We start from the raw sequence: 24,413 nt of genomic DNA, 5'->3' as shown, positions 1-24,413 counted from the left end.
AGAATTCTTGAGATTTCAGTGGCTGGGAGGAGAGTGCAGGTCGGGACTAAGGGTCTTTTCGTAGAGCATCATCAAGTCAGAAAGAGCCTAAAAGAGCTGCGTTTGCTAGAGGTTGGCCGGCAATGAAATGTCCTGGCAAGTGTACTGGAGACGGAGGAGGACCAGAGGGGGTGACTTGCCTGGCATCTGATGATATTCTCCCTGGCTCCAGCCAGGCCTGTTTAGTCATGAACATCATATTCATCCAAACCTTTAAAAGTTACACTCTTGACTTCACTTTATATGAATGTGCATAAAATGAAGAAAATAATCTCTTGGGGTAATAAAGATAGCTTTCTAACAGGGACTTTCCATATCCATTGCACAAAATCCATAGTTGTCGCTGTATTTTTGTTTCTAATTCTGTCCCACATCTATCTCTGTCTCTCTGAACATATCCATCTCACCAGTGAAGGCCTGGAGCCTTTAGGATTGTAACCACTCCCACCACCCCACTCCCACTCCCATGCTTTATTTGTTATGCTGACTAAAAAGAAACTCCTATCAGTGTGAGCAGCAGGACTCAAGGGACAGGATTACTTGGTAACTTTAATTTGTTGCTCCCATTGCTTTCATCGCAAAAGGATCTCATCACAAAATGGCCTGAATTTCACACTCTTTCTGGCTTGCAGAGAAGCCAGTTCCTCCCCTATTTCTGTCCAACACACAGAAAGCTCTTTATGTGTCTATGATCAGATAAAAATCTGTATTGACATTTCTTTTCCTGTGGGTGTATTTCACTTCTAGGTATGAAGATTTAAAGTATCTGGGCAAAGCTGTGTGTTTGCAGTTTCTCTGTTTTAGTGAAAAGCTCCTCGGGAAAAGAGAGCACATCTTATCCACTAATGAATAAAAATTTATTTTCATTTTAAAATGATACATGCTCATTAAAAATAATTTGGAAAAACACATAGGAGTAAAATGAAGAAAAATACAAGTAATTATATCTATAATTTAAATCCAATCATTAATAACCATTTGATGTATTTCTTTACTCTCATTTTCCCCTGAGGATATATTTTTTTTAAAAAACACGTTGTAAACATACCTTATACATCATTTTGTGTCCTGCTTTCAAAATTTAACCTAAAAATTTTACATGTAATTACATGGTTCTTATAAATGTCATGTTACATAAATATATACGACTCCTAAAGAGGAATAGCTTATTTAATCTAAATATGCAACAAGAGCATTTTGGGGGTTTTTGTTTTGTTTTGTTTCACTTTTTACATCCCCATGTCTTGCACATAAAGAGTAAATGAATCAATCAATAATGACTGAAGGAGTAAAAGTTCAAATCAGTATATATTTTTGAATTTTTAATTATGAAATCTTTCAAATACATGAACGTAGACACGCTACTCCAGTGAACTCCCACGGACCCATCCCCCGGGTTGCCCAATGATGAACTCATGGCCTGCCATTTCCCAAGCTACTACCATATTATTTTGAAGTAAACCCCGGACATCACAGCATTTAGTCCATCAAGATTTCAGGCCCATAAGGACTTTTTCACATGTTAATGATATAAACATTTAGATAAATAGTTCTAATCATTGTATATAGGAGTATTTTTCTTCTGAGTACACTGCCATTATATTTCCTAAAATGTAACAATTGATCATAAAGTCTCATCAGAGTGTTTCATAATATTCTTGGGTACATCTGTTATCCAAAGGTCAATTTGGTTGACCAGAGAGACATTTCACAGATTTGGCTAGGCTTCTTGGGGACTTTTTTTTTTTTTTTTGGCACTATTTTTACTTGGCTCAGAATGATAATTTGCTGCTAATTTTATCATTATGGGATATACACTGTGTTTTATACAATTCTGTATCTGAGGTAAAAGGGAAACAGTGCTCTGACTACTTTAGAAGCCCAGTGTGGCTACAGCTAACCCATAGTGGATAAATATGGCCAACCTACTTAAACCAAATGTAGCGCTAGATTTAAAAGCATCATTTTTTTTAAAGATATATTGGCAGAAAGGAAAGGTTTCTTCCTAAAGGGGCACTTAGGAAGTCTGAAAAGGAAGGGATTATATATTAATAGTCTGAATAATTAAAAAAACAAAAGCACTGTTTGGGGAAGTGAGGGTCAAAAGAGACCGTATATTATTGAACAAAGGGCACTCCCTATGTGCTTCTAAGTATTGCTCTAGTTTACTCTAAGAATATTTAAAGAACCTAGTTTTCTGTGACTAGACTAGATCCTTTGCACACAGAGCTCCACAGATGAAGAGCGCTCTGTGCAAATTAGGCTCTCCATAGAGAACCTATAGTTAGGGTTTAGTCCTGCCTCGCCGTCTTTGAATTACAGTCAGTGACGGTTCAGTAGTACTGTGTTGTCCAAAAGGTGTATTCCACTCATCAGAAATTCAGGATGTGAGTAACTATGTAACACACTGCATCAGTATAAACTGGATTTATGTGTTACTCAGGTCTATTTAATCTTAGGAGCACATTTTCCATTGGCCTCGAAAGTGAGTAGCTAGAATATTGATATGCCTAACCCTTGGGGAAGAAAAAAAAGTGCTTCTCCACTACACTAAATCTCTACAAAAATATGAGGGCTTACAGTATGGACACATACAAAGTATTTTCAGCGGAAGTTGGTAGAGGAAAGCACATGGAGGAAAAAAAAAGAAAAAAAAAGAAATAACATAAGCAATAAACCATCCCAAGCAAACAGAAAGCATCTGTAACATTTGCCAGACTGGATGGTGTAAACAATACAAACTTTTTTTCTTTCCATTTCATTTATTCCCTTTCAGTCTTCTGATCCTCTCTATTTCTCCTTTACCTTGGTTTGGTGTTACCACCATTAAAATGTCCTCAAAAGGTCAGGAAAGGATCTGATGGCTTGGCATTGAGACAGGCTCCAAGGAAGGATAGGTAGGATCTAGCCACTAACTACTTTTTTTTGTTTTTTATTTTATATATTTATTTTCTCATTAATGTATAGACAGAAGTGTCCAATGACAAGTTCTATACTTTAAATATATATTTTGTGCCACTAACTATTTTAAAGCCACGAGGATATTTTACCATACCCCATAACACCCATATTTTAAAACAGCTAACCTTTTCATCATTATTTTTAAGATTGATATTAACAATACAACAACTGAAATAAAGGCATAAGTCTTCATCTCTTCCTGCATCATTTTCTCGTATGTGTTAATTATGTAGCTCATGTCATATAAACCAGAATACAAACTGCCTTTTAAAGATAAGAATAAGTTTACCCTTGGTTCTTTCTAGCTAATGTATTATACATTATACCCAAGTGAACCATCAATGCCTCATCCTGATAATAGCTATAATAATAATTATTATTATTAATGATAGTGTTTGCTTCTTGGTATATGTGTGTGGGGTTTCCTTATGCTCAGCCTTTGGGTCTGGTGTTTGTTCCATTGTTGCTATTTGTGACCATATGTATCCTCAAGCTATAAAACAGCATTTCTTGGAATAAAGTAGTATTCCATATCCTCTACTTCCTTCTCTCTAGGTAAGTTCAGAATCATCGTTGGATGATTGATTCTGCTTATACAGGGCAGGGAATCCTTTGTAAATGCCTGGATCAAGCCAGGATTTTCATTTTAGACCAAAGACACAGATAGTTGCCAAAAAATATGCCAAAAAAAAAAGGGTTTATTCACATCATCAGATCCATGTTTCACGAAGTTGGCATATTTTCTGGATGAACTTTATCGGATATGTAATATATCATCATATGCAATTACCACCAGGATAGGAATTATGGCATTCTCTTAGCGAGATCACTTGGCTGATCCTGCTTTACCTGGAGTGGTGAGGGAAGACTGAAAACCCCATTCAAGACAGACATTCAAGATGCTTTTGCAGCCAGCTCAGTCCTTTTACATTGGAAATGCTGAAGAGAAGTCTTAACTCTTTCTTCCTTCATTAAAGATGAGTCAAAGCCTGTGATATAGACAACATACTTTGGAGAATGGTCTTCTCTTTGGGGGACTGCTCCATTTGCAAACCATGCTAAGGTCCACAGAGAATTGGTTCTGTTTGTTTTATCCCACTCTGTGAAATATTCTTAACGTGCTGTTGATATATACTTTTTGGTCAAAAGTAATTTGCTGTCTGGTTTTTGATGGCCACTCTGAATAAACCTAATGTATATGTGGTGTGGGGATCGGTAACCTCTGAACACTAAGTTTAAAGACTTTTATAATTAATTATTTAAAGACATTTTAGCCCTTAACTCTTTCTCTCTCTGTCCATGAACACGTTGATTGGTTAATCATGTCTTGTTTATTTTTATTGTTATTGCTGTACAAATTGTACATGAAACAGGAAAGAGAAGAGCTGTTTATAAGAGCTAATTATAATGGCAAAATTGTACTTTCTCTAACTGTTCTTATTTTCTTTTTGATTATATCAAGACCTGCACTCTAAGAAGTATGTTTCAGTTTTGCTAGTACATGACAGAGGAGAAAGATAAATCCAGTTCTATTAAGTGATGTCAAGCGTAACTTGGCACAACTGCAAATATCAATAGCTCATTCAAACCTTATACCTCCACTCCTGAAGGACTTTGACTTCTGGCCATCCTTTGATAAAGATCCAGAGCAAGAGACTCTTGGGGGTCTTATCTTTTAGGAGGAGATGATGGTTCTGGTGGATTCTTAGAGCCTGAGTCACTTCTGAGATGGCATATCTAGCCCTTGGTAGAATCGGAACTCAAGTTTTCTATAGATCAAATAAAAAACCCAGGGGCTGAATCCTTAAGATAATCTCCAGGTCATTGTTTGAACAAATTTTTGCTGATGCTTACTATGTGACAGGTAAATATGAACTTTTTTTCTTTCTTTCTTTTTCTTTCTTCCTCTCTCTCTCTCACCTTCTAACTCCTTTAATTTTTTTTTCTTCACTTAAGCAAGGAGAAATCTCCTTATTGATTGCTAAGGGCCCTGTGCATATCTGCATGTAGCCAAAGATTCTGTCCCTTCTAGGAACTCTGGTTGTCAACCGGTGATCTTGCTTTTGTCTTTTCTTATAGTTCTGCCTGTGGCGCCTGTCACTAGCAGTCAAATAAGGACAATTTTACCATTCTCTCCTGCTGCTCTAATTTTTTTTTAGTGCCGGTACATGAATTTGTTATTCTTTATAATTCCCTTTGAAGTTGGAAATCCAAGGGGAATCTAAAACCGACCAGATGTTTCTGCTGCTGGAGAGGGAAGAGAGTAGGATTAAGTTTAACAAAAACTTGGTCTCTCAGAAGAAAAATCATTTCAGCTGGAAATCATCTTTAAATGTACTCATTTGCTACATATCTGTTAGTTAATTTACATTTACTAGTCCTTTGTAGACAATATCGCCTGTCAATTTACTCGGGAAAATTCATAAATTTTGTGAACAGATAGACTCATGCTGTGGTTTGCTCAGGCCTATGTCCCTTTTGGAGTTTTAGTTCTTTCTATTGCTCTACATATTCCCCTCACGTGCTTTACAGTGAGGGTTGTCTGTTGTTGTGGTTGTTGATGTCGTTGAAGGATTCCCATCATGTCACATCAGGCGGGGAGGCCAGTTCTGCAAACTATTGCAAGAGGGTGAGGTCAGTGCAGCCTGCGGTTAGGGACGGAAGGAAAGGAGATTTGCCAAAATGCTTCGCCTTTCTTTATGCAGAACTTCATCCACTTTAGGGATGCGTAGATCAAAACAAGAATAAGACTGATGAAGACCTTCAGGGTAAAAAAGGAAAGTTTTGTCGTCCCTCAAGGATTCAGCTGATGTTGCAGACAGCATGAATAAACAGATTGGGAGATGAAAAATGGGAGAGAAAGTGAAGTACATGAGAGCACAAGAGAGAAAAGGGCGTCCGTGAATCAGCATTTGTGGGGCGTCTCCCATGGGGCGTCCGTCCGGGGTTTCAGGCGCCTGCACGAGAGGGAAGAATGGTTAAAAAATCAAATTCGAGGAGAGTCTTAGAAACCAATCAGAATGTTTTGCTGGTTTGCTTAGCACTTCACAAAAGTGGTGGATTGCAGAGATGCATTTTTATTTGCTGGCTTCCTGCACGACATCTGTCACGCTGGCTCCTTACGTTGCTGTCAGGATTTCCTCGGTTTCCCTAGGTTTCCGGGAGGACAGAGAACCCTGTGGATAACTGCTTGACACCCCTCACCTCGCTCAGTGGACTAAACGTTTGGAAACATTTTCCACACCTCCCGAGGGATGAGTGCTCACAACTCATAGTTTCTATTGCCCCAGCCTATCTTCGTTTTAAATAGAAAGTCTGAGTCCTCAGTAATTATATTAAGCTTCTTAAGCAGCACATATCAATTGCATATACCATTTTAAGCATTTTTTCAGCCTCTCAAAAGAGAGTAGGGGAAGAGACAGAGAGAAATCACTTAGCAGCTGATTCACTTATTTTAAGCAGCTTTCCCCATTTTAAAATATAAAAAATTCAGGTCCTGGAACATTGGGTGATTTGAATGTTCTGTAAGGATTTGAAAAAAGATTTTTAAAATATCATATGTCCTACATTCAGGGACCCGGATTTTCAATTTAGTTCTGAAAACAAAACAAAACAAAACAGGTTGAAATAAGGGAGTTTCAACCTAAACAGTTTCTCCTCTTTCTTTTCATTGATTATTATTATTTATTATTAGCAGTAATAGATGGTATGGAAAGCATTTATGTTAGTCTCACTGCTGCAACAGAGCTTAACCTAATAATCCAAGACTTGGAACTTGATGTTTCAATAAAGGAAACACTGTTTGAGATATTTTCCATTCAAACCAGCATCAAAAGTTTTTTAATTAACACCATCAGAAATTAATGGGCTACACGCAGGACAGGGTTCCTCCAGACCCAACTGCTGGGAACAAGACAGCAAGAGGGACCCACTGTGCGTGTTTTTATTTTATAATGTATTTTTATTTACTTGTGGAAGCAGAGTCCCAGCTGCACATCGTGTGGCAGAGCCACAAGAGCGAAACCTGCTAGGGCTGCTTCACTCCAGCAGTTTCATTTTGCTCACTGATTATTGTCCTGAGTTCTTTGTGATTGTAATTGGTTAGAAAGTTTGAAATTAGCAAGTCCTTGTCAGCCCCTGAAAGCTTTGAAATCATGAGGCTCCATACAGCTATCAAGCTGGCTGAAACCTAATCGCCTGTTGGGTGAAGAGCCTCAGAGGGGTGAGGCCCCTCCTCAGGCTTTGCTTCAGTCACAGTCCCCCAGCCTCTGGAGCTCCCTGTGTTGGACTATGGCTTTGTTTGAAGTCCTTTCCTTTCCGTCACTGAAGCCTCTTTTGGGATGAACGGATGGTGGACCTGGCTAATGGGTGTGGGGGAAGTGAGTGCAAATGGGAAAAAGGGTAAAGGAGAGGATCAAGGGAATAGGGAGGAAGGAAAAGGAGAAGAAAAGGCATAAAAGAAAAAGAAAGCAGGATATAAGATGGAAAGAGCTTTGTAAATATTGACGTTTGGTTTCTGTGCAACTGGATTTGATGTCTTGGGATGGAACTCACTGACAGAGCCTAAATGGTCCCTGGGGCTTTTCTTTTCTCTTTTGGAACTTTTTTAAAGACTTGCCCACTCATTGTCAGAGGGAAGCCACATATATTCATATAAGGGACCATAACCTACCTACTACTACCACCACCTTTCCTAGGAATTAGGAATCCAGTTCTTTCCTTTATACATTATAATTAAAAAAACGAGGGGTCTATCAATTCTTCTCCTATAACCACAAAAGTATCTATGGTTTAACCTTAGGCTCTGGGCTCCAAACCAAAATTCCCCAGAAAAACTCCTACCCTGCTTGGTGAATTGCAAAATAAACTCACCTTCACCCTTAGCAACACAGGAACTGCTTGGGCAGGGTTACCTAAAGTGGATCTTGTCAGCAGTGATGAAATGTTTATCGAAGCTTAAAGGTCTGAATAACTTCCTGTAAACCTTCTCATTTATGTTCAAAGCCTTCAAGCTTAATACATTTAGGTGCAGTTTTTAACCTTTACCCATTTCTCCTCTGCTTTAATACAAAACAAAACAAAACAAAAATGCAAGCCAAATACAACAACGTAGATATCACTGCCATGAATTCAGAATTTCAGGAGGTTTTTCAATAGGGCCCATCATGACAAAATGATGCAAAAATGTATCACCATTTTTGGAAAAGCTCCTTAGAGCAGTTCAAAGATTTCTTCCCTGAAACATAGGGAGATCGATACATATCAACTTCCAGGGGATAATTGGTGAATGAGTGTCAGGATTTTCCCAAGAACTGCTGAGTCCAATCTTGACATCCTAGCCAGAGAATCAAGTAAGCCGATTAGCAAATCATCATTTTTCTGTTTCTTACCTGAGCAGTGTCAGGATTTACTGTCGCAAAGTTTGACTTCTTACAGGAGTCAGAGGCACTTTACGTGGAATATAATTCGTAAAAAGATGTCCTTCTAACGTCCCCAGACCACCCTTCCGGGGCTGCAAGCTCAGACTGCATAGGTTATGCCCCACCCCCAGGAGTCTCTGCAGGCTGCTCCAGCTCCTGTGTCTGACCCCTTCCGCAGCCCCGCAGCTCACCTCTGATTTCAGCAAGACTTGGAGCAGTTCTGCGTTAGCCCAGCCCCCCACCTCAGGAGGGCTTTCCCAGGACCTTTTCCGTGGCTAGGGGAGCTCAATAAATCTACATTAGATAGGGGAAAGAGGGGGTTGGCTGCTTAATGCCCTGGAGCAACTCTCAACCAAAGGAGGAATGGGACTGGAGCAAAAATGTTCCGGCCTCTGTTTCTTTCAGACCCACACCTCGGATACCTCTGGAGACATTATGCGCAAGTCTCAGAGATGCTGGTTGAATTATGCTCCAGTTGGTACACTGGTGGCCGGCCCCTTTGACACATTTTCATCATTGCCTTGTCCTCTGCTCTGACTCACTCACCACTCCTCCATGCCTGCCTTCTAAGATCACCTTCCAGATTACAACCTGTACCCAGGTCCTTGTTGCAAACTCTTCTTTGGAAGGAACCCAAAGTGAGATGGGTACGCAGATTGTTTGTTTGTTTGTTTGTTTGTTTGTTTTAATTAGTCAGTTCACAGCATCTTCTTTTCTGCTTTCTACTACCTCCAGTGAATCACTGCCCATTCATATCCTGGTTCCCAAAGTCCAATAGAAGCCCAATTGCTCACATCAATAGTTGTTAACACTTGAAGAGAGAGACGTGTTATTCATCTGTGGTCTCCTGTATCTAGCACTGTCTTGACACATAGTAAGTGCTCAGTTAATGTTTGTTGGATGAGTGAATAATGCATAATTTATACCAGTGACTTCTATTGTCGGTAATAAGAAATTACTCGTGTGTTTCAATCAAGTGTGAGATGTGTTACAATAAATTTTTTATGAATAATAAACTTATGAAGTATATGTATTTGATTTACTCTTTTAAAAATTAAATTAAAACGAACACAAGATTGTTCGTTTTATTTATAATGAAGTTTTACTCATATACTTGTGTTTTCTAACATGCTTTATTAAGTGGGAGCCAATGGGTAATGTTTTAGTTTATACTCCAGGAGTTGCAAATAACTCTAGGTAAATTCATGAGAATGTGTTGGAATCTAAATGTCATCTTTCTTATACATCAAGGTGGAGAAGAAAAGGTTGAGGACTTCAGGGTCATACTGTAGGAATGGTGGCAGTATCTGCTACCATTTGAAGTATCTGGTTAAATTCAACAGGCTTTTGAATGATTCTTGTTTGGGGATATTTATTGCTATGATCATGTGAATCCAGTCTGGAATGAGACTTGGTGAAGTCTTCTTGGTGCCTGTTTTCTAGACAGAAATGTAAGATCCACTATATCTATAATCAGCACCAGGGAAGAGTCCACCTTCTGTGAGAGAAATTAATGAGGCTCCAGAACACAAATAACAATGAGATGGAAAGTTTGAAACTCTCTTCCTGCTTCTCAATGTCCAATTTTAAAGCTATTTCCAGGGTGTGATGACCAAGAAGATCACCCTAACACCACAAACCTCCTCCTTATTACCCAATGACCCAGTCTGGACTGAAGAAGGCAAAGAATGAAGAAAACTCCAGGAAAAGGCATCTCAATTTTCCAAGTAGTGCATCTTGTCCCCATGGGAGTACCAAAGGACCTGATGTTGCATGTTAGCTGTATTTCTGTGGAAAAAAATATTTTCTTCCCTACTTTTAGAAAAATTTTTAAGCTTTTATTCTGGGAAGATAAACTATTGGCAGTACCTGAATTTGTCCCAAAAAAGAAAACAAGTATCTGTCTCAGGAAGAAATGGTGATTCCCATTTACTTTATTAGCATCCATTGTGACACCTGGAGATGTCTAAAGTTATAAAAATTTTTTTTTTTTTAAGATTTTATTTATTTGACAGAGAGAGAGACAGCTAGAGAGGGAACACAAGCAGGGGGAGTGGGAGAGGGAGAAGCAGGCTTCCCGCCGAGCAGGGAGCCCGATGCGGGGCTCGATCCCAGGACCCTGGGATCATGACCTGAGCCGAAGGCAGACGCTTAATGACTGAGCCACCCAGGCACCCCTAAAGTTATAAAAATTTAAAAACATATTCTTCAAGAAAAGTCAACTATCTCATCTGCCATTTCCTAAAGTGGCCTTATTTGGAATTTACACTACACCTTCCAGCATAATTTTCTAAATACTCTCATCTTTTCTCTAGTGGTTATTGATCAACTGCCTAGGAAACCCCTTTACACACTAGTGTTGTTTTCCAGAAAATATCAGCTCAATTATGAAAGATCCGAAATGAGGCTCAGAAACAGTGATGGTAATTGGTGATACTGTTTGTGTTCTATAGAGTTTGTGGTTGTATCCAGTGTGTAGTTTGCCAACTTATGTGGGATGGGTATGGATCTCCTCAGGGAGGCCTAGTGACAGCGGGAGCCCAAGGGTTACTCATATATAGCCCAGCAGAGCCTCCTCTAAAGCTCCAAATCTCTCCTAGTTTATCCCAGTGAATAAGACAATATTACCCCTTTTTTTTTTAAGAGCTATTTACTTATTTTAGAGAGAAAGAGAGAGCATGAGTGGGAGGTGCGGAGGGAGAGGGAGAGAGAAACTCAAGCAGACTCCACACTCAGTGTGGAGCCCCATGTAGGGCTCGATTTCACGACCCTGAGCGGAAACCAAGAGTTAGACTCTTAACTGACTGAACCATCCATGTGCCCCTACCCTTTTCTTTGTATGCCATGACCTGAAAAAATTTGAGAAGTACTAGTGTTATGGATTGAATGTTTGTGTCCTCCCAAAATCCATATGTAGAAGCCCTACTCCCAACTCCCATGTGATGGTATTAGCAGGTGGGGCCTTTGGGAGGTAATTAGGTTTAGATGAGGTTATGAGTGTGGAGCCTCCATGCTGGGATTAGTGCCCTTATGAGAAGAGCCGGAAGCACCAGAGCTTCCTTTCTCTGTGCCGTGTGAGGAATGGTAAGAAGGTGGTCAACTGCAGGCCAGAAAGAGGCCCCTCACCAGAACTCAACCACGCCAGCATCTTGATCTTGGGCTTCTCATCCTCCAGAACTGAGAGAAATAAATTTCTGTTGTTTAAGCTAACAAGTCTATGGTATTTTATTATGGCAGCCTGAGCCAACTAAGACAACTAATCTAATGGATTTTAGTGGAGTAGATGAAGTATCAAAAAGAGAAAATAGAGAAATAAAGACAAGTTTGCTGTTAGAAAGCTACATTTCAGAAAGTGAACATATATGTAAGGTTTTTCCATAAGCGAGTGCTGCAAGGTCATAAGTTTATCAGTATATATGTTTATACAGAATGCCCTGGGATGTTACATTCGCATTGCTTGAGTGGGACTCTAGTACTAGTCATTAGCAGGCATGTCTATATATATATATATATATATATATATATATATATATATATGTGACTGAGAATCTATACTCACCATTAACATAAGGGCACTCATTTGATTTGTTTGCAAGGCCCATTTCCTTTGACTCTTCTGTCTCTTATGTGAATTGTTTCATTATAAGATAAAGATAAACATTTAATCAAAATTGTTTCCATTCTCAGTTGCATACTGTTCCAGGCTATCTTCTCTGTTTGTGGCTGTTTCCTCCATATGGCTACCACTATCTGTCCTCTGCACCTTTGCTACTCAGAGTATAATAGTATTAGTACTATCAGTACTACCTAGGAACTTGTTTGAAATGCAGAATCTGAGGCCTCACTCCAGACCTACTGAACGAGAATATGCATTTTAATAAGATCCCAGGTGATTTTTTTTCTATGCAGTGAAATGTGAGAAGCACATATATGGCTAACTGAAAAGCATAGGAGCATAGTAGCTTCTCCACTTATGAACTTTCTTTTTTTTTTTATTATGTTATGTTAGTCACCATACATTACATCATTAGTTTTTGATGTAGTGATCCATGATTCATTGTTTGCATACAACACCCAGTGCTCCACGCAGAATGTGCCCTCTTTAATACCCATCACCAGGCTAACCCATCCTCACACCCCCCTCCCCTCTAGAACCCTCAGTTTGTTTCTCAGAGTCCATAGTCTCTCATGGTTCGTCTCTCCCTCCGATTCCCCCCCCTTCATTCTTCCCCTCCTGCTATCTTCTTCTTCTTCTTCTTCTTCTTCTTCTTCTTCTTCTTCTTCTTCTTTTTAACATATAATGTATTATTTGTTTCAGAGGTACAGATCTGTGATTCAACAGTCTTGCACAATTCACAGCACTCACCATAGCACATACCCTTATGGACTTTCAACTGACAACCTTTTCTCATGTATATGTGAATGCATATGTTACCTGTAGTGTCAGGTATCTAGACTTGTGAGATACATAGATAGACAGACAGTAGATGTATACTATATATATATACTATTTAATAATAATATATATAATATATACTATATATATAGTACAAAACCTGCCACCATAGATTGCATTTATAGTTGTTTGTATATTAGTTTGCTATTGCTGTGGTAATGCTGCATAACAAACAACCCCCAAATTTATGTGGCTTATAATTGTAAACATTTATTTCTCACTTATAGGTCTATGTGGAATCTGGGTACCTTCAGGCTGCATTTGGGTTCATATCTTCTCCACATGCTTCTTATTCTGGGACTCAGGATGAAGAGACCAGATACTTGAGACAAAGTTGTCTTATTGCAAATTCCATGGCCATAAGAAGGCGAGCCAGATCACTACTCATGGCATTTCTGCCAACATTCCATTGGTCAAGGCAAGTGAGACTTGACCAAACTCAAAGCTAGGGGACATAGTTATAGTCTGTTCCCCACATTAACAAACACTACTGAGAGTTACAGTAAAGTCATGTGGTGTGTGTGGATGTATAGTTCTATTATAGAAAGAGTGTGAAAAATTAGAGAAAATCAGTCTGCCATATATAGTATCAGTTTGGACTCAGAAACAAATGGCTTACACAGTTGCATAAGCAGCTTAAGAAGCCTGATGTGCTAGAACACCTGTGTGTGTGTGTGTGTGTGTGTGTGCACGCGCACGCACTCATAGCACATTTGCAATCACAGTATCTCTAACCACCCTCCAGAGGGGTCTTCTTCATAGATTACTTTTGAATTCCTCATAATGATAACCACTGGGTAGAGAATAGGGCGTAAGAGAAAACACACTGTGTTAGAAATGAGGAATCTTGGGTTCTATTCAAGCTCCATCTCTAAACATGCGGAATTTTACACAATTCTAATATAATATTGCTGCTCAGTGTTATATCAATAAATTAGGAATGTTTCTGTCCCAGCTATTCTTTTTTATTTTATTTTTCTTATTATGAAAAGCACACAGGGGCGCCTAGGTGGCTCAGTCGGTTAAGCATCTGCCTTCAGCTCAGGTCATGATCCCGGGGTCCTGGGATCGAGCCCCACATCGGGCTCCCTGCTCAGTGGGGAGCCTGCTTCTCCCTCTCCCTCTGTCTGCTCCTCTGCCTGCTTGTGCTCTCTCTCTGTCAAATAAATAAATAAAATCTTTAAAAAGAAAAAAAAGAAAGCATACATAGGCATGGTAGAATATATAGAATGAAATATAAGAAGACAAAATAATTCACAATCATCCAGAAATAATTTCCTTTAAACTTTGGGGATATACCTTTCCAGTTGTTGTTGTTTTTTCTGTGCCTTTTAATTTTTGGTAAAACACTGTATACACTCTTTGGAATCATACTTTGTCACTTAAATCTATATTATGAGTAACATTTAGCAGAATGTTAAATACTTTTCAACACCATTTTAATACTAGTTTACTATATTCTACATTCAGTGCCCTATTTTTGTGAAATTGGGTATTGTTAAGTCTTTAAAAAGCAGAATATACTTTAAAAATAAAGGTATTATTACAATTATAAAATTTTAGAGATTGAAGAAAAAGAGACACAGTAACATTTAATAAAGGCCTACTCTGTGGCATGCCCTATCCTTGGAACTTTATTTAAGCTGTCTCATTTAATAACCTTTTAGCCTAGGGCCCCTGGGTGGTGCAGTCAGTTGGGCAGCTGACTCTTGGTTTCAGCTCAGGTCATGATCTAGGGTCGTGAGATCAAGCCCCAAGTCAGGCTGTGCACCCCGTGTCGGGCTCCCTGCTCAGCGCAGAGTCTGCTTAAGATGCTCTCTCCTTCCTCTTCTGCAGCTCTCCCCCACTCTCACTCGCTCTAAAAGAAATAAATAAATCTTAAAAAAAAAAAATCTTAGCCTAATGAGCAGTATACATGATGGTTAAATTCTGTGGGCTGTAGTCTGACTGCAGAGCCGCTTACTAGCTTTGTGACTTTTTGAAAGTTTATTGTCTTCTCTTCCATACTTTAAAGTGATAACAGTAATAATAGTACTCACCTCCAAAAACATTGTTGTAAGGATTAAATGAGTGAATATATCAAAATGTTTAGAACAGTAGTATTCAATAAATATTAGCTATTATTTTCTGTCTTTTGATGCCTACATTAAGGTCTTCCATAAAACATATTGATTTCAACTTCTTTGGTTTAGAAATATGTTCTAAGAAGTAATTTAATATAAGTAGAAAAGACTAAGTAAGGGCTTTCAGCTTTTTAATTCTGGCTCCCCCAGGTTCTTAGTAATGTGGCCTCTGGGAATTTAATTAAGATTCTCACATTCAGTTATGTTTTTATTTAAAATGGATAAATACTAGCCATTTTAGTGTTTTTATGAGTATTTAAATGAGATAATATATGTTTGGAATCAACTACCTGCCCTAGACAATAAATAACTTTGTAAATGTTAGTATTTTCTCCCTTGTATTGCTATGAAATTGTTTTATTTCCTTTCAATAGCATCTCTGGGCAGGCGATCCATCTACTTTTGCCAGTACCACAGGCACTCTCATGTTAGTATGAAATAGGCAGTAAATACCTATAGGCTATATGGAGACAGTGATGTTAAGTGGTGAGCTGGTACATTCCTCAGTTTTCTACAGTTTATAACCAGTTTTCCTGACTCTGGCTTGGAATGCACTCTGTAGATATACCCATTGTTTATTTGATTCGATAATAGTAATCATAATATAATAGACTTCTCTGCCTTAGCCTGTTGATTTGTAAAAGATTTTCTTCAAATGAACAGAAAACTTTTTTATAAAGCAGTCTTTAGTTTCTTTTGTGAGCATGTAGAATTAATGAATGAATAAAAAAGTGAGTGAGTGAGTGAATGATTGAATGAGTGACTCTATCCATCTAACAGTTATTGAGCATTGGTTATGGCAGGGTAGCATCTGGATATCATTACTTGACCAAGTATATACTCTGTACTTCCTTTCCTTTTTTTGTTTGTAAAACTTAGGTGAAAGATTAAGGTCAATACCCTCAGTTGTTAACCTTCTAGATTCTAGGAGAGAGACTTGGAAACAAAGAGCTTCAGTATAAAGTAGAACAAAAAAGATGCTGATGTAGAAGAGAATAGGTGAAATGCTGTGGGAAACCAGAGAAAGTGGTTGAATCTAAGGTGAATGAGAAGGAAAATTCAGAAAGGCTGTGATCTTTCAAGCAATATGGAGAATGAATGAGGTTTTCACCTGGTAGAAAAATGTAGACTGAGGGAATGTCATGAGAACTGAGGCATGAAGACATATTAGAATCTGGAATGGTAAGGAGTGGACTAGTGTGGCAAGCTATTAAGGCATTATGGAATTTAGGGGGTGAGGCTGTACAGTTTTCAGGAGCAGATCATGCATGCCTCAGAAGGAAGTTCTACTAACTAGTTCATGGAAATCATTAAAGATGACTTTTTTTTTTTTTAAGTAAAGAGTGGTGGCATCCAATCTGTATTTTTCAGAAGCCAGATACTTCTTAATTCATAGTGGGCTCCATTAGCAATGAACTCTGGATCAGTTCCACCCAAAAAATCACATCCTTGTGGGGTAGTATAGCGATACTATATCAAAATGAATGCAACACCAAAGTTACCTTTCTAAAAAAAATTCATCATATCATTTCTCACCTTAAAAATTTTCCCTCATTACTTATAAAATAAAATATAAACTTTATTATATAGCATTACAAAGCCCTTTATAATCAATCAACACTTTGATTTTTCACATCTGTGAGAAGATTATACCTATCATGCAGGGGTGGTATGAAGTGGTTCATATTGCCTTGATATGTGACAGGCCCTCAGCTCGTGGCAGCTATGATTGTAATCACTTTATTATCTCTTCCTTGTTTTCTCTCACCAGCCCCATTTATACCCCTGCTACTATTTTTCAGATCTAGTTGTTTGTTCTTTGTATTGTCCTTGTCTATTAGAATGCCTAGCATACAGTAGGTACACAATAAATGTATCTTTAATGAATTAACAAATGATGCTAACTTCTGAAGGGCATTTTTCTGCTCACGTACTCTAGATATAAAATACTCTTCTTGGGCATTATATTTTAAATAATTCTGCTGAATTGAACCATTTCATGACAGAATTTCAGGAGAGCTTTCTTCAAGCAAAAGTCCCTCCTTTTGAAATTATCAACTCCATACAATCTAAAGTCATACATAGCAAATAATGATTCTTCAAAGTGTACCTGAACACTACCAGTTTCAGAATTATCCACTCCAAACCCTAAGTAGATATGTTTTAAGGTCACAGACAAAATACCACCTGTACCTTCAGTGTGGAGGTGAGGAAGTATTGACAAGGTCTGCTAGCTACTGGAGAGTTTGTTACAGCAATCGTGGTCTTCCATTGCCCTGAAATATTTTCTCTCCTTAAGACATAAGGCTTGGTGTTGTGTGAGTTCTACACATGCATTTTTCAACTTTTTTTTCAACCTTTTTTTAAAAACAGAATAGAAACCCAGTTTTCAGAGTGATGCTGACACTAGTTGAAGATGCCAGGCACTCATGAAGGGCGTGTTTTTTAAGCTGAATATGTTCTTATTTTCTGGTTTGTTGATTTTAAAGCCAATCTAAACATGTGAAGAAAAAAATTCAAATTTTGCCAATTTGAAAAGAAGGAAAATAGCTAAAATCTTCTTTTAAAATTTCTAAGCCATTATGAGAATATTACAGACAAAAGATTGTATATGAAAGAATTTTTTTAAAAAAATCAGGTTGCTTTGCCTTTCTTTAGTCACTTCTAAAGTCTTTGTCAGATATGAAAAGGAAATATACTCAAAATGAAGAGTAAATATAATTAAAATGGTTCCTTGCCTTGACATGTAAGCTTCTTATGGGTAAAAATCTGTATAAATTGAATACTATGAAACTTGGGTTTAAAAGAAAGAATAAGGAGTGGGCAGGGAAGGAAGGGGAGAGAGGAAGTTCGATTTTTCTAAGAGTAGGCATAGCAAATGGGGGTCATGAAATTACATTAAATTTTCATTGCTTTTGATGAGAAAATTTTAGATCCATAGTGTTTGGTTTTTTTTATTGCCAGTACTTGGCATGTGCCTGGCACACAATAATCTCTTTTTAATAGTTAAGTAATGAATGAATGATATTGCACAGGCCACATTAGTTTACTGTAAGCACGGTTTCTGGTGACAGAAGGAAGTGACTCAATTGATTCACCATCAAGACCAAATATTTATGAAAACCTGCTTTGAATTCATTCTTTAGAAGGTAGTAGAGGGTTGTGGTTAAAGGTTCACATTCTTGAACACAGGTGTGTGACCTCTTTGAGCCTTGGTTTCCTCCTGTGTAAGGTGAAGATTTTGAAAGTCCCTCTTTCAGAGGATGATGGGGAGAGTTACATGAGACAATGCCATCATGCACTTGCTTGAGCTCTGGACACACAGTAAGGGTGCACTAAATTTTAGATATTGCTATAAATGTTACATTACTTATAATATTCTGAATTAATATATGTCCTGAGAGAATTGTTATGAAGATTTAATGAGTTAATACATGTTATTATGGTGGCGTCTAGGACATCTAAGAGTTCAACAACATATATTAAGCATCTGGAAAACCATACACAAAACAATGAGGATTCATATTGATAATCTCTCTGAAAAGAAGTACAGTCTAGTTGAGGAAAGGGATCATATGTATTAAGAGATTAAAATCAGTGATAACGAAGCTAGCAATTATTAAACATCATTGACCCTCCACTGAGTTCGAATGGGTATTCTCCCGTTTAATCCCCACAACTACATGAAATTGCTATTATTACTTCTGTTTTACACAGGAAGAAACTGAGGCACAGATATCAGTAGAGGTAAGCAGTGCTGATATGTGGGGATAGACCCTTTTATCTGTCTCCAGAGCCTGAGCATTACACTACTGTGATATTCAAAGCAAGCTGTGTGCAAACAGGTGTGTAAGTGTTCAGAAGGGAAAGTGAATGCTGAGAGCTGCTCAGCGGAGGAGTTGCTTCGGGAAAAGTAAAGAGCACTGGGCTTTAGGGACCAAATATTCACTGTATAACAGCATCTGGCTCCCTCAGTTTGCATCCTGACTCCTCTACTCACTGGCTGTGTGATCTTGAGGAAGTTTTTAATCTCTCTGTGCCTGTATTTCCCATCTATAAAATGAGAGTAATAATAGCATTACCTCATAGAGTTGTTGTGAAGATTTAATGAGTCAATCAATATGTGTGATTATAGTGGTACCGAGAACACCTATGAGTTCAATAAATGTTAGCTTTGCTGCTGTTATTAGTGACCGCAATACTTTGAAATTTTTTCCTTCTTAATGAGTTGGCATTCAAAATTTAAGGAGAGAATAATATTTCAAAGGTGTAGATTATTAGAAGATTTAAAGCATGGTTTTTTTTTCTACTTTCAGCCAAATAACTAAGTTTCAGTCTAACATGATGGGAAAAGAAAATGCATTATGTCAGAGATTCCATTATATATTTGGGTGAAAGAAACTCAGTAAGAGGGTATGTTTGCTAGCCTCACGTGGTTTTTTTTTTTCTTTCCTTTGTGCCAGTCCATTGATATTTCTATTAGCCTTCTTAAAAAAACAGTAATATCAAGTAAAAAATTATTGTCATTTTTACTTTTTCTGGACATACAAAGATTGTTTTTAAAAATATGCACACAGAAGCCTTAGAACAGAATCTTGGGAATGCTAAACCACAGCTCACACTGTCACGTTTCGTCCATTTCATTAAAGAAACAGTAATGTGCTTAGTGGCTAAGTGTGTAGAAATAAAAAAAAAAAGTACAGTAACCTTATTCGTGAGAAGAATATGATAATATTCATTGACAGGGGAACTACAAGGAGCAATTATCCCAAGCTGTGTCTTTCAGACAATGCTGTCAGTTTTTCTACTTTGATGAGTACAGCTGGGCTTGTGATGCAGGGCAAGAAATTCCAATGTGGCTAAAGGACCAGGGTACTGGCTACCATATTAGCTATATGGAAGGAAAAGCATCAGCAAAGGAAAGATGGATTTTTAAAATGTTTATAACAGAAATGATTATTGGCAGCACTTGGCTGGACTTGTTCTCTGCTAGTGACTCTAGCAGAAGCAGTTTATCAGAAATCCTTTGTCTTCTGTCCTCTTTAGAGGCCCTTTGAAGCCAGAAAGACCCATATTTTTGACGTGTGTGTGTGTGTGTATGTGTGTGTGTTTGCATGCATGTGTTTAGACACACATCACATTTGGAATATTTTGTTGTGTTGGGTATTATGTATCATATGACTTTTTATAAATCAAAAGGCATTTTTAATATTTACTACTTCATGCAAAGAAAAGCAGTTACAACTCCGGCTTTTAGATTTTTGACTTTCTGTCTTTCTGTCATTTTGTCTTTCTCTCCTTACCCTATAAACAGAGTAAAGCTTAATTTCAGTATTTTCAAGGTAATTTGAGTTACACTGTTTAACTTTATTTTCTAGTACTCATTCACCTTAGTCTGCACCTATTTTTACTCAATACTGGATTTTTTTAAAGTGTAGATCTTTGAGGCTATGAGTTAATAATTAAAAATAGAGCAAGGTACCACATATTCATTCCTCTTCTTGCTTGCTTTCTTTCCCTTTCAAAATACTCAACTACAAATTTTATTGCATGGAAGTACAGTACCTCTTTACATACACATCGAAACTACTTTGTGTGGGAGCTATAAAACAACTAGAATTAAAACTTGTCCAAGACCCCAAAGCCTGTTCTTCACAAAGAACCTTTTTTGCCCGATTTAGAAAGTGTTTTGAACGATGCATAACTAAGTAGAGTAACTAAACAATTGCTTTTGAGCATCTGAAGCTTGCCCATTAAGATTTCTATAGCCTTTTTTTTTTTTTTTTTTTGCTTTTTGTGGTTTAAGAAGTGATTCATGTTCAGTATATGAAAGTTCTGGGTTCAGCCCCTTGAGCTTTTGGTGGGAGGGTCTCCATGAATCTAATAAATAAAACAAATAATGTAAGAACTGAGGGCAGTTGAGCTTCTGTGAGTACATGCCCCAAAATATTTTTTTTCCTGGGAAGAAAAGGTATCTCTCATATGTTTTAGTTTCCTAAATTCAGAAATAGAAATACACCCTAGTTTTCTTAGGAAGATACACAGGAATCAAATTTAGTCAACAGCTGATTCAAATATTATCTGGAACTTTATAAAATAACATCAATACTTTTTCAAATAGCAAAACCATTACCTACCAATAGGGGTAAATTATGAACATATTCCAACTAAGCAAAATCATGGTCAGGTGCCTTACTCATGCTAAATTTTAGACGTTGCACCAATGAGATATATTCTATACAAATAAAAGACCAAAGTGTATTAGACCTCAGGATGTGTGCCTGAGTTAGAATTACAATTCAGCAGTCACTTCTGCATTTCCTGGCTTTCATGAAACAAGACTAGTGATCCTCTGTCATTTAAGTCCGTGAAGAACATGGATTTATCTTAATTTTCAACATTTGTTTCCCCTTTTTGTGATAACAGTTATGAGATATGATAATGTACAGTGTTTCTACTTAAAATGGTTTCTGCCTTGTCCCTTGGCAGCCTAAATCTTCTAGCTAATTCACTGATCAGTTAAATAGTCAAGGTTATTATTATTATAATTATTATTTTACATTTATATAGCACTTTCCTCCAAGGGGCTTGAGGCATTTTACACACAGTAAATTACCAAATAGGAATTAATCCTAATATCGCCCTGTGGGGTAGGTACAGTCACATAAATGAAATTCTACAGAAATCCTGCCTGTGTCACAACTGAGCTCTACCACTCTCCCCCTTCCCCCCCCCCCCCCCCCCCCCCCCCAGTCAACCTACCCTGACTAACTGAAAATAAAGTGGAATGCTTGTGGCCTGGCAGGGTATGGCTCCAAGCGAGATCTTTGGGAAGATGGTCCTGTGTCCTGGCTTTGGTGCTTTGAGCTACCCTGGAAAATAACAGTAGTGAGAGAGCAGCTCAACATGTATGTTCTGATTTGCAGTTCATAGACATGTTTCACCAAAATGGTTTAATTTAATCCTGACTCGAGACAAATTAGAATGTGGCTCTAAAACTTTAATGTGCAAAAATTATTTGGGAAGTGGGTTTCAAATGAAGATTCCAAGGCTTTCTAGCTCGCAAAGAGTCTAATTTAATAAGTCATAAAGGAGCCTTGGAATCTGTATTTTCACCTGTGGTGATTTTGAGACAGGTGATGCTTACCCACGCTTTGAGAAACCTGAGCTGATTGAAGAAGAAGTATTAGTTCCCATTCTGCATATCAGAAAATTGATGACTCAGGAAGGCAACATGTCACCGTATTTGGCAGAGCTGGAACTAGAAACCAAGTTTTCAGATTCCAAAACCTGTGTTCTTTTGATGCTACAATGCTTCCCAGAAAGGGAAATCGCAGAAACAAATAAAATGGGATTTAAATGTATAGGAAAGGAGAGGTTAGTTCAATGTGCATGTGAAACACTTTGCACTATTATGGACTGGTGTCTGCTGGCTCCTTTGGAACCTCAAGTTGATTTGTGATGCCTGGACCGGGAAGACCAGTATCTATAGGGCATGGCTAGGCTGAATGCAGCCTGTTCCTTGATCTCAGAGCCACTTTGCTCTTTCTAGCCAAGAAGTCAGTCAACTAACTCTAATCCAGCGAGTGCCTGATGGATTTGCAACGTTTTGATTTTTCACCCATCCCACAAAGAGTCCACTCCTTAATAGGTGCTGCCACCAAAATAAAAAGTGGGCTTTGCCAGAAAACCAAGAAAAGCTTTTTTAATAAGTTTCCTGTTTACGTGAGTGGGCCCTTTATGGGATGGGATGGGTTTTACATTTTTTATTTGAAGCATTCTTACTCCATTTCTAAGACAGAGAGAAAAAATATAACAGGAAATGGTTATGAACAATTTAACTATTATTTTTCAATTTAGTATTCCATTTGGGGTAATTTCACTCATTTTTTCTTGAATTAATTTTTATTCGGTTTTCTTCAAAAACTGGGACAAGGCATTATAGGAAAAACTGCAGACAGACATAGTGCATCTAAAGATTTTATTTTGTTCTGAACCTCTTACTCAGAAGTGTCAGAATTCCGTGGTGGGGTTTAGAGGTGCTTGTGGATTTTATTTGGGGTTTTCAGAAACCAGAAAACAGACACGTGGTGTTCCTCATGGTAAAAATTCCCACACTCTGCATAGACTCACCACATTTTTCAGTAGGTACTACTGTAAATTGTACTGAGAGAATTTGCATGTCTTTCCTCTTCTCAAATGCATGTATCCCTTAGCTAAGAATAATAATTATCACTGTTTTAGTGAAAATTTTTGTGAGTCTCCAATATACCTTTTATTCTTAGGAATTATCTTCTACCTTTGAATTTTTTATCTTAAAAAAAAAAAGGCAAAACGCTCTGATTATTCTCAGTCATTGAACAGACAAAGTTTATATTTAAAAGAATCTAGTAACCTTGTAACAGTGGGGTAAGATGGCATCTATTCTTTGGCAGGAGTGGATGGCAGAGACAATAGGAAGGATACATTTGGAAATGTGATTTATATATCCTTGTAAAAGTATATTTTGTACCCTTCTCAGAATTGGCCTTTAAGGAGGGTCAGTTTTGATCCCTTCAAGGTTATTTTATACTCAGAGTAAATCAAGATTTTGCCAGAAGCTTAAACTGTTTGGGAGATCCTCCTTAAGAAAAAGAATACAAAATTATAATTACAAATTAACTTATAGGCATTTGCAAGGGGCCATGCAAGTGAGGATCCTGAAGTTTAGGCTTTATTAAATTCCCAGTAAAGGTACCTCAGCACATCCCCATTTTGGGCTTTATAGTAATAATAAATATAAATATATAAATATTACTGTTTTATGTAATAACAAGATTATTTGAGGATAACGTTCTTTAATGTCTAGTCTTTAGGGTAAAAGTAATAAAACATTCTAAAAAAAAAGCAAGACTACTTACAAACAATTTGACTAACTGGTTCCGTGTGATGTTCATCTCTGTTTATTGAGTCTAACCCTAACCTAATGCAGGTCAACAAATACCATTAGAGCAGACATCTCTGTGTGTAGCTTGGTATTTCAAGCAATACTTGAGACAATAAACTACAGGGCAGCAAAAAATGTCAACAGTTCCTTGAAGTTCTTTGTAATGGGATTATAGCTGAATTATGAAACTAATATCAGAAACTAGAGTAGGTTGCTTTTGACCCATTGTTTCTTTCCTCTGAGTTGGAAAACATGTAAGAGGCATGGATTTCCCACAGGATTTTGCTTCCACCACCCACTTTTACACTTAATTGTACTGTTTCGTATTTTTCTTCAGTTATTTTAATTCATCTATTTTTCTCTAGAACAAGATTGTAAGCATCATGAGAGCAGAAATCAGATTTTTTTCCCTGAATCTTTCATAGTGTCAGGACACTGCTGTTTCCTTTTTATTTTGTCCTTTTTAAAATCTCTTCTTTTGCTTTGTT

The 24,413-nt window shown here is 37.6% G+C and overlaps 1 protein-coding gene across 14 annotated transcripts in view; it reads left to right on the top strand.

The window, feature by feature from the left end:
* The window catches only part of ZBTB20 (zinc finger and BTB domain containing 20), a 797,562-nt gene that overhangs the window by 422,592 nt on the left and 350,557 nt on the right, over positions 1-24,413 (top strand). The gene's annotated exons all lie outside the window — the stretch shown is intronic.

This window comes from Phoca vitulina, unplaced genomic scaffold, assembly GCF_004348235.1.
Source record: "Phoca vitulina isolate PV1807 unplaced genomic scaffold, GSC_HSeal_1.0 scaffold8, whole genome shotgun sequence".
Taxonomy (NCBI): Eukaryota; Metazoa; Chordata; class Mammalia; order Carnivora; family Phocidae; genus Phoca; species Phoca vitulina.
The sequence above is the reverse complement of the archived record's forward strand: the minus strand, read 5'-3'. Positions and strand labels throughout refer to the sequence as shown.